General features: G+C 47.4%; 1 pseudogene; it reads left to right on the top strand.

Moving 5' to 3' along the window:
* LOC119390946 (glucose dehydrogenase [FAD, quinone]-like) overlaps positions 1-13,192 on the top strand; it is a 110,510-nt pseudogene that overhangs the window by 33,799 nt on the left and 63,519 nt on the right.

Here is a 13,192-nt window from a genome sequence, read left to right as displayed (position 1 = left end):
CTACGTGGAAGATAACTGTTAAGGCATTTGATTTCATCTTTATGCAAGTTAATCGACGGTTGGCTCACGCATGCGCTACCACTATTCTCGATATGCCATGCTTCAATCATCAGGCGCGTTTCTTCATTTCTATGACGGTACAACACTGCGCATTCATCGAATTTTGGCGTGCACTTACAATCTCGACAATGTAAAGATAGATTAGAAGGTGAGCCTCCTGTTAGCGATCTCTTATGTTCCAACAATCTCTGGTTAATGCATCGGCCCGTCTGTCCTACGTAGAAGCGGCCGCAGCTGAAAGGGACCTTATACACCACACTCGTACGGCAATCAGTGAATTTGTTGGTGTGTTTTACGAAACAATTATCGGTCCGCTTCTTGTCTTTTACTCGCTCATTCTTCCTCTGCACAGCGGCACAAATCTTACCTAGCTTATTGGCAGCCGTGAAAACAACATTAACGCCGTATCTACTTCCTACTTTCTTTAGCCTGTGAGATATGCAATGAATGTACGGAATACCTACGACACGCTTCTTCCTATCGCTTTCTGCAACCATGCTCGGACTTAACACAATAGACTTCTTTAAACGCTCAGCGACCGTGGCCACTGCATCACGAGGATACCCTACATCTAAAAGACGCGTAACCTGTGCGCTAAAGCTATCACTCATTTTGTGCTCACACGACTTGGTGAGGGCTGACTTAAGGCAAGACATGGCGATGCCGTTTTTTACAACCTTCGAGTGCTTCGACGAAAAATTTAACAGCGGTTTGGAAGATCTAGGAGAATACTGCCAGCACACGTGGTTCTTCTGGAACGTTAAGGAAATGTCTAGAAATTGTATTCCATTATTCTGAGGCACCTCTTTAGTAAAGCTCAGCCCTCCTCCATTTAATTCAAATTTTTCGCTCACGGAAGTTACCACCTTTTCAAAGTCCTCATCACTACAAAAAATCAAGTAGTCGTCCACATAACGAAAAACCTTAATAACCGAATTACCTAAGGCGCCTTCCAAAAGATTGTCAATCTTGCTAAGGTATAAATCACTAAGAACCGGAGCAACCTTAGAACCAATACATATCCCTGATTTCTGCACATAAACGCCTTCCTTCCAACCTACCAGCGTCGACTTTAAATACATGGAAAGGATTTCTAGAAATGCCCCGGTAGAAACACCACATTTATCGGTGAAAACCGTCTGGTCGCCTTGTTCGTTAATACATTCATTAACACATTTTAACAAGTCCTTATGCGGCAAAGAATAATATAGGTCTTCAATATCCATACTAAAAGCTTTACAACAGCCGGGGTTCTCCTCTGAGAGGAACTGAACTAGCGCCTGAGAATTACGCATACGAAAAGGGTCTGAAAAACTCAGAGAGGTTAAGCAGTTCTGCAAATAACTAGATACAGCGACTTGCCAGGTGCCTTGCTCTGAAACGATTGCTCGAAACGGAATCTCGTTCTTATGTGTTTTGGCTGAAAAAAACAATTCTAAAGTAAGTGATTTAGCCTTCTTGACATTACAAGCTATTCTCTCAAGATTATGTCTTAACAAAAGGTCGACAGCACGTTGCCTAACTACCGATGGCTTAAGTTTTACCGTCCTAAAATTCTTTTCTATGGCTGTTAATGCTTTTTCTGAGAACAAACTGTCCGGCATAATTACAAAATACCCTTCCTTATCTGAAATTACTGGCCTGAGTTTCTTCTCGACACAGTAATTAACCAAAGGCCGGATAGGATCAGAACATTTGAGATGCATATTAGAACCCTTGATGCTAGCAACGCAGTCTGAAATGCAGTGGGAACGCTCTTCTTCAGAAACAAGTCTAGTGATTGTACGCGGCAAACTTAAAACGTCTATTGGTTTCAGGTTCGGCTTAAAACAGTATTTAGGACCTAAGGCTAGGGTTTTGCAGTGACTATCATCTAAGGCAGCTCCTCCAAGGACTAGCAAGTTATTTTGCGGTGAAACAGTAGAAATAATCTTCCTCTTACATGGTTGAAGTTCTCGAAGTTTTACCCTCCATATGAATTCCGCATGCTGGTTAGCTACCCTCATCCAGTCGGCGTATATCTGCTTCTGGCGGCGGTCGTCACGTGAAGTCGAGCAACGGAGCTTGAGGCATTCCTGGTAAAATCTCACTTGACGCCATGATTCCGCGGTCAATATGGCACATATCCTCCTGGCATGTCCGGTAGATGGTTGCAGAAAGCCGCACAAAAGCTGAACTTCGACTGGGCAAACTCTATTCTTAGAAAACCATGAAAAAGTTCTAGCACGGACCAAGCAAATAGCAATTAAAGAAGCCAAAGAGGCAGGATTGTTCAGATAAGTAGGATAACACGGAAAAGGGCTCAGAGTACTAGAAATGAAGCTTAGAATAACAGAGAGCTGAGCTAGTTGGTACGTATTCATTCTAAAAAGAGACAGGGCGTGCAAACACGGACACAAGAAAGAGATCAGGACACCACAAACGCCGACTAACACTGAAGAGACGCACAACGGCTGAAACGAAAGAAGGCACGAAAACTTATCTGCGCATGCCCATGCAACCGGCGAACCTATTAACCCGGCACGCGTGGCGGTCTACGTGGAAGATAACTGTTAAGGCATTTGATTTCATCTTTATGCAAGTTAATCGACGGTTGGCTCACGCATGCGCTACCACTATTCTCGATATGCCATGCTTCAATCATCAGGCGCGTTTCTTCATTTCTATGACGGTACAACACTGCGCATTCATCGAATTTTGGCGTGCACTTACAATCTCGACAATGTAAAGATAGATTAGAAGGTGAGCCTCCTGTTAGCGATCTCTTATGTTCCAACAATCTCTGGTTAATGCATCGGCCCGTCTGTCCTACGTAGAAGCGGCCGCAGCTGAAAGGGACCTTATACACCACACTCGTACGGCAATCAGTGAATTTGTTGGTGTGTTTTACGAAACAATTATCGGTCCGCTTCTTGTCTTTTACTCGCTCATTCTTCCTCTGCACAGCGGCACAAATCTTACCTAGCTTATTGGCAGCCGTGAAAACAACATTAACGCCGTATCTACTTCCTACTTTCTTTAGCCTGTGAGATATGCAATGAATGTACGGAATACCTACGACACGCTTCTTCCTATCGCTTTCTGCAACCATGCTCGGACTTAACACAATAGACTTCTTTAAACGCTCAGCGACCGTGGCCACTGCATCACGAGGATACCCTACATCTAAAAGACGCGTAACCTGTGCGCTAAAGCTATCACTCATTTTGTGCTCACACGACTTGGTGAGGGCTGACTTAAGGCAAGACATGGCGATGCCGTTTTTTACAACCTTCGAGTGCTTCGACGAAAAATTTAACAGCGGTTTGGAAGATCTAGGAGAATACTGCCAGCACACGTGGTTCTTCTGGAACGTTAAGGAAATGTCTAGAAATTGTATTCCATTATTCTGAGGCACCTCTTTAGTAAAGCTCAGCCCTCCTCCATTTAATTCAAATTTTTCGCTCACGGAAGTTACCACCTTTTCAAAGTCCTCTTTTCCTTTTTTTTTTTTTTTTTTTTTTTTTTTTTTTTTTTGTAGTGATGAGGACTTGAAAAGGTGGTAACTTCCGTGAGCGAAAAATTTGAATTAAATGGAGGAGGGCTGAGCTTTACTAAAGAGGTGCCTCAGAATAATGGAATACAATTTCTAGACATTTCCTTAACGTTCCAGAAGAACCACGTGTGCTGGCAGTATTCTCCTAGATCTTCCAAACCGCTGTTAAATTTTCGTCGAAGCACTCGAAGGTTGTAAAAAACGGCATCGCCATGTCTTGCCTTAAGTCAGCCCTCACCAAGTCGTGTGAGCACAAAATGAGTGATAGCTTTAGCGCACAGGTTACGCGTCTTTTAGATGTAGGGTATCCTCGTGATGCAGTGGCCACGGTCGCTGAGCGTTTAAAGAAGTCTATTGTGTTAAGTCCGAGCATGGTTGCAGAAAGCGATAGGAAGAAGCGTGTCGTAGGTATTCCGTACATTCATTGCATATCTCACAGGCTAAAGAAAGTAGGAAGTAGATACGGCGTTAATGTTGTTTTCACGGCTGCCAATAAGCTAGGTAAGATTTGTGCCGCTGTGCAGAGGAAGAATGAGCGAGTAAAGACAAGAAGCGGACCGATAATTGTTTCGTAAAACACACCAACAAATTCACTGATTGCCGTACGAGTGTGGTGTATAAGGTCCCTTTCAGCTGCGGCCGCTTCTACGTAGGACAGACGGGCCGATGCATTAACCAGAGATTGTTGGAACATAAGAGATCGCTAACAGGAGGCTCACCTTCTAATCTATCTTTACATTGTCGAGATTGTAAGTGCACGCCAAAATTCGATGAATGCGCAGTGTTGTACCGTCATAGAAATGAAGAAACGCGCCTGATGATTGAAGCATGGCATATCGAGAATAGTGGTAGCGCATGCGTGAGCCAACCGTCGATTAACTTGCATAAAGATGAAATCAAATGCCTTAACAGTTATCTTCCACGTAGACCGCCACGCGTGCCGGGTTAATAGGTTCGCCGGTTGCATGGGCATGCGCAGATAAGTTTTCGTGCCTTCTTTCGTTTCAGCCGTTGTGCGTCTCTTCAGTTGTTAGTCGGCGTTTGTGGTGTCCTGATCTCTTTCTTGTGTCCGTGTTTGCACGCCCTGTCTCTTTTTAGAATGAATACGTACCAACTAGCTCAGCTCTCTGTTATTCTAAGCTTCATTTCTAGTACTCTGAGCCCTTTCCGTGTTATCCTACTTATCTGAACATCCTGCCTCTTTGGCTTCTTTAATTGCTATTTGCTTGGTCCGTGCTAGAACTTTTTCATGGTTTTCTAAGAATAGAGTTTGCCCAGTCGAAGTTCAGCTTTTGTGCGGCTTTCTGCAACCATCTACCGGACATGCCAGGAGGATATGTGCCATATTGACCGCGGAATCATGGCGTCAAGTGAGATTTTACCAGGAATGCCTCAAGCTCCGTTGCTCGACTTCACGTGACGACCGCCGCCAGAAGCAGATATACGCCGACTGGATGAGGGTAGCTAACCAGCATGCGGAATTCATATGAGGGTAAAACTTCGAGAACTTCAACCATGTAAGAGGAAGATTATTTCTACTGTTTCACCGCAAAATAACTTGCTAGTCCTTGGAGGAGCTGCCTTAGATGATAGTCACTGCAAAACCCTAGCCTTAGGTCCTAAATACTGTTTTAAGCCGAACCTGAAACCAATAGACGTTTTAAGTTTGCCGCGTACAATCACTAGACTTGTTTCTGAAGAAGAGCGTTCCCACTGCATTTCAGACTGCGTGCTAGCATCAAGGGTCTAATATGCATCTCAAATGTTCTGATCCTATCCGGCCTTTGGTTAATTACTGTGTCGAGAAGAAACTCAGGCCAGTAATTTCAGATAAGGAAGGGTATTTTGTAATTATGCCGGACAGTTTGTTCTCAGAAAAAGCATTAAACAGCCATAGAAAAGAATTTTAGGACGGTAAAACTTAAGCCATCGGTAGTTAGGCAACGTGCTGTCGACCTTTTGTTAAGACATAATCTTGAGAGAATAGCTTGTAATGTCAAGAAGGCTAAATCACTTACTTTAGAATTGTTTTTTTCAGCCAAAACACATAAGAACGAGATTCCGTTTCGAGCAATCGTTTCAGAGCAAGGCACCTGGCAAGTCGCTGTATCTAGTTATTTGCAGAACTGCTTAACCTCTCTGAGTTTTTCAGACCCTTTTCGTATGCGTAATTCTCAGGCGCTAGTTCAGTTCCTCTCAGAGGAGACCCCGGCTGTTGTAAAGCTTTTAGTATGGATATTGAAGACCTATATTATTCTTTGCCGCATAAGGACTTGTTAAAATGTGTTAATGAATGTATTAACGAACAAGGCGACCAGACGGTTTTCACCGATAAATGTGGTGTTTTCTACCGGGGCATTTCTAGAAATCCTTTCCATGTATTTAAAGTCGACGCTGGTAGGTTGGAGGAAGGCGTTTATGTGCAGAAATCAGGGATATGTATCGGTTCTAAGGTTGCTCCGGTTCTTAGTGATTTATACCTTAGCAAGATTGACAATCTTTTGGAAGGCGCCTTAGGTAATTCGGTTATTAAGGTTTTCGTTATGTGGACGACTACTTGATTTTTTGTAGTGATGAGGACTTTGAAAGGTGGTAACTTCCGTGAGCGAAAAATTGAATTAAATGGAGGAGGGCTGAGCTTTACTAAAGAGGTGCCTCAGAATAATGGAATACAATTTCTAGACATTTCCTTAACGTTCCAGAAGAACCACGTGTGCTGGCAGTATTCTCCTAGATCTTCCAAACCGCTGTTAAATTTTTCGTCGAAGCACTCGAAGGTTGTAAAAAACGGCATCGCCATGTCTTGCCTTAAGTCAGCCCTCACCAAGTCGTGTGAGCACAAAATGAGTGATAGCTTTAGCGCACAGGTTACGCGTCTTTTAGATGTAGGGTATCCTCGTGATGCAGTGGCCACGGTCGCTGAGCGTTTAAAGAAGTCTATTGTGTTAAGTCCGAGCATGGTTGCAGAAAGCGATAGGAAGAAGCGTGTCGTAGGTATTCCGTACATTCATTGCATATCTCACAGGCTAAAGAAAGTAGGAAGTAGATACGGCGTTAATGTTGTTTTCACGGCTGCCAATAAGCTAGGTAAGATTTGTGCCGCTGTGCAGAGGAAGAATGAGCGAGTAAAAGACAAGAAGCGGACCGATAATTGTTTCGTAAAACACACCAACAAATTCACTGATTGCCGTACGAGTGTGGTGTAAAGGTCCCTTTCAGCTGCGGCCGCTTCTACGTAGGACAGACGGGCCGATGCATTAACCAGAGATTGTTGGAACATAAGAGATCGCTAACAGGAGGCTCACCTTCTAATCTATCTTTACATTGTCGAGATTGTAAGTGCACGCCAAAATTCGATGAATGCGCAGTGTTGTACCGTCATAGAAATGAAGAAACGCGCCTGATGATTGAAGCATGGCATATCGAGAATAGTGGTAGCGCATGCGTGAGCCAACCGTCGATTAACTTGCATAAAGATGAAATCAAATGCCTTAACAGTTATCTTCCACGTAGACCGCCACGCGTGCCGGGTTAATAGGTTCGCCGGTTGCATGGGCATGCGCAGATAAGTTTTCGTGCCTTCTTTCGTTTCAGCCGTTGTGCGTCTCTTCAGTTGTTAGTCGGCGTTTGTGGTGTCCTGATCTCTTTCTTGTGTCCGTGTTTGCACGCCCTGTCTCTTTTTAGAATGAATACGTACCAACTAGCTCAGCTCTCTGTTATTCTAATGGATAACAAAGGTGTACGAACTCAATCTGCCAAGGTTTATCAATTCATCTGTAGCGCCATCTTCATGCCCGTGCACTATTATATATTCACAACACGGAGGCGAGAAACCACACGTGTTTGATTGGTTGATTTCTCTTTGCGTACGTGAACCCATGGCATGGGTTGAAAGAAATCATCCTTGAAAGCAGGGTTTGTGTGTTTCTGGTGTTTTTCACATTTGTGCCTGCATGTTGTATGCGAAGCATCGCAAGAAATGAACTTTATTGGGGAACGCAGCCTTGTCACTATGACAAGGACGACAAAAAAGCGATCAGACTAACTTGATAGATTCTTTCGTTTGGTTGTCCTCATTTGTGTAATAGTGCTGTGCCATTCAACCTGAGGCAGCACTAGTGCAATTAGCTCTCGGTTCTGCTATGTGAAACAAAGTGAAGCTGAAAAAAAAAATGCCAGCCGCACATATTTAGCATAAAACCACAAAGCAATCGAAATGAACTTTTTTAGAAGGTTTCCTGGCAGGGAAAGAACGATTTATGATGATTAGGTAGGAAAACACGTGGAACACCTGAAACAAAAAGACAGAACCAAAAGAATGCACGAAAAAAAAAAAACGAAGAGAGCACAGCGGCCCGCAGGCGTATCAGTTCGGTCAGTCATGCTAAAGATTGTTCGGTATGGACGCGTTCTTACCACGTTCTTTTTGTTCGGCAGTGGGCGGTGGCTCTGCTGGGTCTGTTCTGGCGAACCGGCTCTCCAAGGAGCCGTCGACAAGGGTGTTACTCCTCGAGGCGGGTGGTCTGGAGGACACCGTCACCGATGTGCCTTTCTTCACAACCGTCAGTCAGCACTCGGAAATAGATTGGGCGTTCTACACTGAGACGCAAGAGAACTGTGCCTTCGCCACTGTCAAACAGGTAGGAGGCAGTCTTTGTTAGTGTGCATCGATGCGCGCGCCCCCAGCGGAGCGCGCGGGTATCAAGGCATACTACTCTGGGTGGCTACTAACAACAGATCAAATTGAAGGTAAACATTAGACAGAAGTCTGTCTGGTTGGGTAAGTAAACTGAGATAACTGATATTTATTCTCCAACCAAAGTTACGAAGACACGTAAAAACCCGACGTTTCGGAACCAGCTCGGTTCCTTCCTCAGGGGGGACTGCGGCGGCTTGGCAGCGGCCTCTTTAAGGCACTCTCGCGGCGGTTAACGACCCCACGCATTACCGAGGAGCGTAGCCCATGCGCATACACCGGGGGGAGAGTTCCGAGTGAACGGTTGATATTTGAGTGGTCCTCTGTATATGCCACGACTCCAGTAGTAACCTCCTCCTCCACTTGGTTTCACTTTCGAGGATGGCGGTTCCGTTGAAGTCTATTCTGTGGTCAAACGTCTCTGCGTGCTCGGCGACGGCGCTGCGTTCTTTGTTGAGTTTACGGACGTCATTGACGTGTTGCCTAATCCGTTCGGGGAAGTTTTTGGTCTCGCCGATGTATGACGAGGGGCAGTCGGCACACGGTATTTTGTAAACGACGCCGGGCGCCCTGTCTTTTGTTGGTCGGTCTTTCGGGCGGGGAAGGAAGCGGCCCAGCGTGCATGAAGGCACGTGCGCGATGTGCACGCCTTCTTTCCTAAAAATCCGAGCCAACGCCTCGCTGGCTCCCTGGACGTATGGGACCGACACGCGTTTTGGAGAGCTGTTCGTCAATGCTGGCTGGGAGTCGCGTAACCTCTTTTTCTCTGCGCGGCGGGCGACGGATCGAATGAAATTTCTGGGATAACCGTTTTTTCTGAGGTCCGCAATTACGCGGGCCTCTTCTTTCCGGCGTTCCGTGTCAGTGGAGCATATCTTTTTGGCTCTCTGAAGTAATGTGGACACAACGGAGGCCTTGTGGGTGGAGGGATGGGACGAATCGTATTGAAGGTACCGGCCGGTGTGCGTCGGCTTCCTGTAAACGGAGAACTCCAAGTCACTGCCCCTTCTTGCCACCTGGACGTCGAGAAAGGGGAGGGTGCGGTCGCGTTCACACTCGACCGTGAACTGTATGGCTGGGTGGACGGAATTTAGGTGCAGTCTGAAGTTTTCAATTTCAGACGTCTTCACGACACAAAAGCAATCGTCCACGTAGCGAAGAAAGAGCTTGGGTCGCGGCGAGAAGGAGCCAAGTGCTTCCCTTTCTATATGTTCCATGGTCAGGTTTGCCATTGTGACGGAGATGGAGGCTCCCATTGCGGTTCCACTGTTTTGCCTGAAGATTGTTCCTTTGTAGGAAAATACGTGCTGGACAGGCAGAATTCCAGTAGGCGGCAGAGTTCGTCAACAGTGAGTGGGGTCCTTTGACTCAAGCCATCGTCACCCTCAAGAGCAGCACGGGCACAGGATACAGATAAGGGTACCGGCACATTGGTGAACAAAGATACGACGTCGAACGAGACCAGGCTCTCGTCTTCGTCGATGCTCACCTCTGATGCTAGCTGCACGAAATGGCTGGAGTCGCGGACATGAGTTGGGGTATTCCGGGTGAGAGGGGCGATGATTCGGTGCAGGAAGCTTGAAAGGGCTCGGCATGGAGAGGAAGTGAAGTCGACGATCGGTCGGAGGGGGGCGCCAGGCTTGTGAATTTTGGGTAGTCCGTAGAAACCCGGTGCGGAGCCGTTGCGGCAGATTAGACTTAGGTAGAGTGCTTTTAATTGTGGGTGGTGCTTGAAAATTTCGGAGAGTAGCTTGTTTAGCTGAGTCTGAGTTTGCTTCGTCGGATCCTTTTTTAGCTGCGTATATGCGTCACCCTCTAAAAGGGCCGAAATCTTCCGGTCATAGTCCCGGCTGTCCAACACCACCGTTGAGTTGCCCTTGTCAGCGGGGAGGATGACAATGCTCTGATCTTGTCGGAGTTCCCGAAGGGCTTTGCTCTCTTCTGCGGTCAAGTTCTTTTTCCCTTGTGACGGCAATTTCGAAAGGATTCCAATTGATTTTAGTCTAATTTCTTCTCTGGCGCTTGGCCTCACACTCTGGACGGCTTCCTCTACAGCCGCGACGACTTTCGATAAACGGGGCGTCGTTGACACGTTATACCCGCGTCCCTTTGCCAGAACAGAAGTTTCCCGATTAGTGAGTGGGCGGGATGACAAATTGGTGACAAACCTGGGATTTGGGTTGCCTTGGGGCGAACCCCGGTCCAACAGGTGAGAAAGTTTCCTATCCTGCGCGGTCCGATGCCTGTCTGCAGACGACGCCGCCACGGAGTCCGCGAATGCGTCGATCGGAGGCATCAATCCAGGGATGCGGTGCTGAAGTTTACGCTTGGCGAAGAACAGGTCTAATTCCTTTTTCCGTAGAGAGGCGTTGATTTCGTGCAGGCGGGCGTTGACCAGCCGTTGTTCTGCTCTCATGACGATTTCCATACCTTCGGGGGTCGAGACAGGAAGTTTGAGGCGTAGGCTTTGAGGGACGACTTTCCTATCTTTGCAGGTGCGATTGAAGTCCAGATGAGTTTTGAAGACTGATATTCCCTCCTTGATGCGTATGTAGCGCTTGACTAGCTGCATGGTATCGCGGCCGAAGTCCTGGCTGATTGAATTGAAGGTAAACATTAGACAGAAGTCTGTCTGGTTGGGTAAGTAAACTGAGATAACTGATATTTATTCTCCAACCAAAGTTACGAAGACACGTAAAAACCCGACACGTAAAAACTCAGACTCAGCTAAACAAGCTACTCTCCGAAATTTTCAAGCACCACCCACAATTAAAAGCACTCTACCTAAGTCTAATCTGCCGCAACGGCTCCGCACCGGGTTTCTACGGACTACCCAAAATTCACAAGCCTGGCGCCCCTCTCCGACCGATCGTCGACTTCACTTCCTCTCCATGCCGAGCCCTTTCAAGCTTCCTGCACCGAATCATCGCCCCTCTCACCCGGAATACCCCAACTCATGTCCGCGACTCCAGCCATTTCGTGCAGCTAGCATCAGAGGTGAGCATCGACGAAGACGAGAGCCTGGTCTCGTTCGACGTCGTATCTTTGTTCACCAATGTGCCGGTACCCTTATCTGTATCCTGTGCCCGTGCTGCTCTTGAGGGTGACGATGGCTTGAGTCAAAGGACCCCACTCACTGTTGACGAACTCTGCCGCCTACTGGAATTCTGCCTGTCCAGCACGTCTTTTTCCTACAAAGGAACAATCTTCAGGCAAAACAGTGGAACCGCAATGGGAGCCTCCATCTCCGTCACAATGGCAAACCTGACCATGGAACATATAGAAAGGGAAGCACTTGGCTCCTTCTCGCCGCGACCCAAGCTCTTTCTTCGCTACGTGGACGATTGCTTTTGTGTCGTGAAGACGTCTGAAATTGAAAACTTCAGACTGCACCTAAATTCCGTCCACCCAGCCATACAGTTCACGGTCGAGTGTGAACGCGACCGCACCCTCCCCTTTCTCGACGTCCAGGTGACAAGAAGGGGCAGTGACTTGGAGTTCTCCGTTTACAGGAAGCCGACGCACACCGGCCGGTACCTTCAATACGATTCGTCCCATCCCTCCACCCACAAGGCTTCCGTTGTGTCCACATTACTTCAGAGAGCCAAAAAGATATGCTCCACTGACACGGAACGCCGGAAAGAAGAGGCCCGCGTAATTGCGGACCTCAGAAAAAACGGTTATCCCAGAAATTTCATTCGATCCGTCGCCCGCCGCGCAGAGAAAAAGAGGTTACGCGACTCCCAGCCAGCATTGACGAACAGCTCTCCAAAAACGCGTGTCGGTCCCATACGTCCAGGGAGCCAGCGAGGCGTTGGCTCGGATTTTTAGGAAAGAAGGCGTGCACATCGCGCATGTGCCTTCATGCACGCTGGGCCGCTTCCTTCCCCGCCCGAAAGACCGACCAACAAAAGACAGGGCGCCCGGCGTCGTTTACAAAATACCGTGTGCCGACTGCCCCTCGTCATACATCGGCGAGACCAAAAACTTCCCCGAACGGATTAGGCAACACGTCAACGACGTCCGTAAACTCAACAAAGAACGCAGCGCCGTCGCCGAGCACGCAGAGACGTTTGACCACAGAATAGACTTCAACGGAACCGCCATCCTCGAAAGTGAAACCAAGTGGAGGAGGAGGTTACTACTGGAGTCGTGGCATATACAGAGGACCACTCAAAATATCAACCGTTCACTCGGAACTCTCCCCCTGGTGTATGCGCATGGGCTACGCTCCTCGGTAATGCGTGGGGTCGTTAACCGCCGCGAGAGTGCCTTAAAGAGGCCGCTGCCAAGCCGCCGCAGTCCCCCCTGAGGAAGGAACCGAGCTGGTTCCGAAACGTCGGGTTTTTACGTGTCTTCGTAACTTTGGTTGGAGAATAAATATCAGTTATCTCAACAACAGATCACTACGCTACATAAAAGAAGGCAGAAAAGCTCGATACTTTTTCGCATCTTTTCCCTTTTTAATTTGCTGAAGGGCGCAATTCCATTGAGAGATATGTTCTAAAGCCCCATTATCGTTCGTTTGCTTCATGCTCCAATGAATTTTTCTTGACAGGCAGGATCTTCTTTGTTCTAAAGCGCTTCGACTGATCAATCTTGCAATTGACAGGCCGTTGTAATATGGCTATTACTTTAAGAAAAAAGTCACGCCATCTCCCGCTAAAGGGGACCATATGACGCGATGCGAAGCAGCGTTTCGGCATGTCGAGCCCGCGTTTCGGAAGGGAAGTGGAGAGCGGGTGAGAGAAGGGGAAGTGGAGAGGGGGAAGGAAGAGGGGGAAAGAGGAAAGGAGGAAAGGGGAGTGAAGAGGAGAGATAGAGGGGAGAGGGGGAAAGGAAGTGGAGATGAGGTGTGTAGAGAGGGTTTGCGCATGCGCAGTAAGGGTGGTCACGTCGCA

This window comes from Rhipicephalus sanguineus, chromosome 4, assembly GCF_013339695.2.
Source record: "Rhipicephalus sanguineus isolate Rsan-2018 chromosome 4, BIME_Rsan_1.4, whole genome shotgun sequence".
Taxonomy (NCBI): domain Eukaryota; kingdom Metazoa; phylum Arthropoda; class Arachnida; order Ixodida; family Ixodidae; genus Rhipicephalus; species Rhipicephalus sanguineus.
The sequence above is the reverse complement of the archived record's forward strand: the minus strand, read 5'-3'. Positions and strand labels throughout refer to the sequence as shown.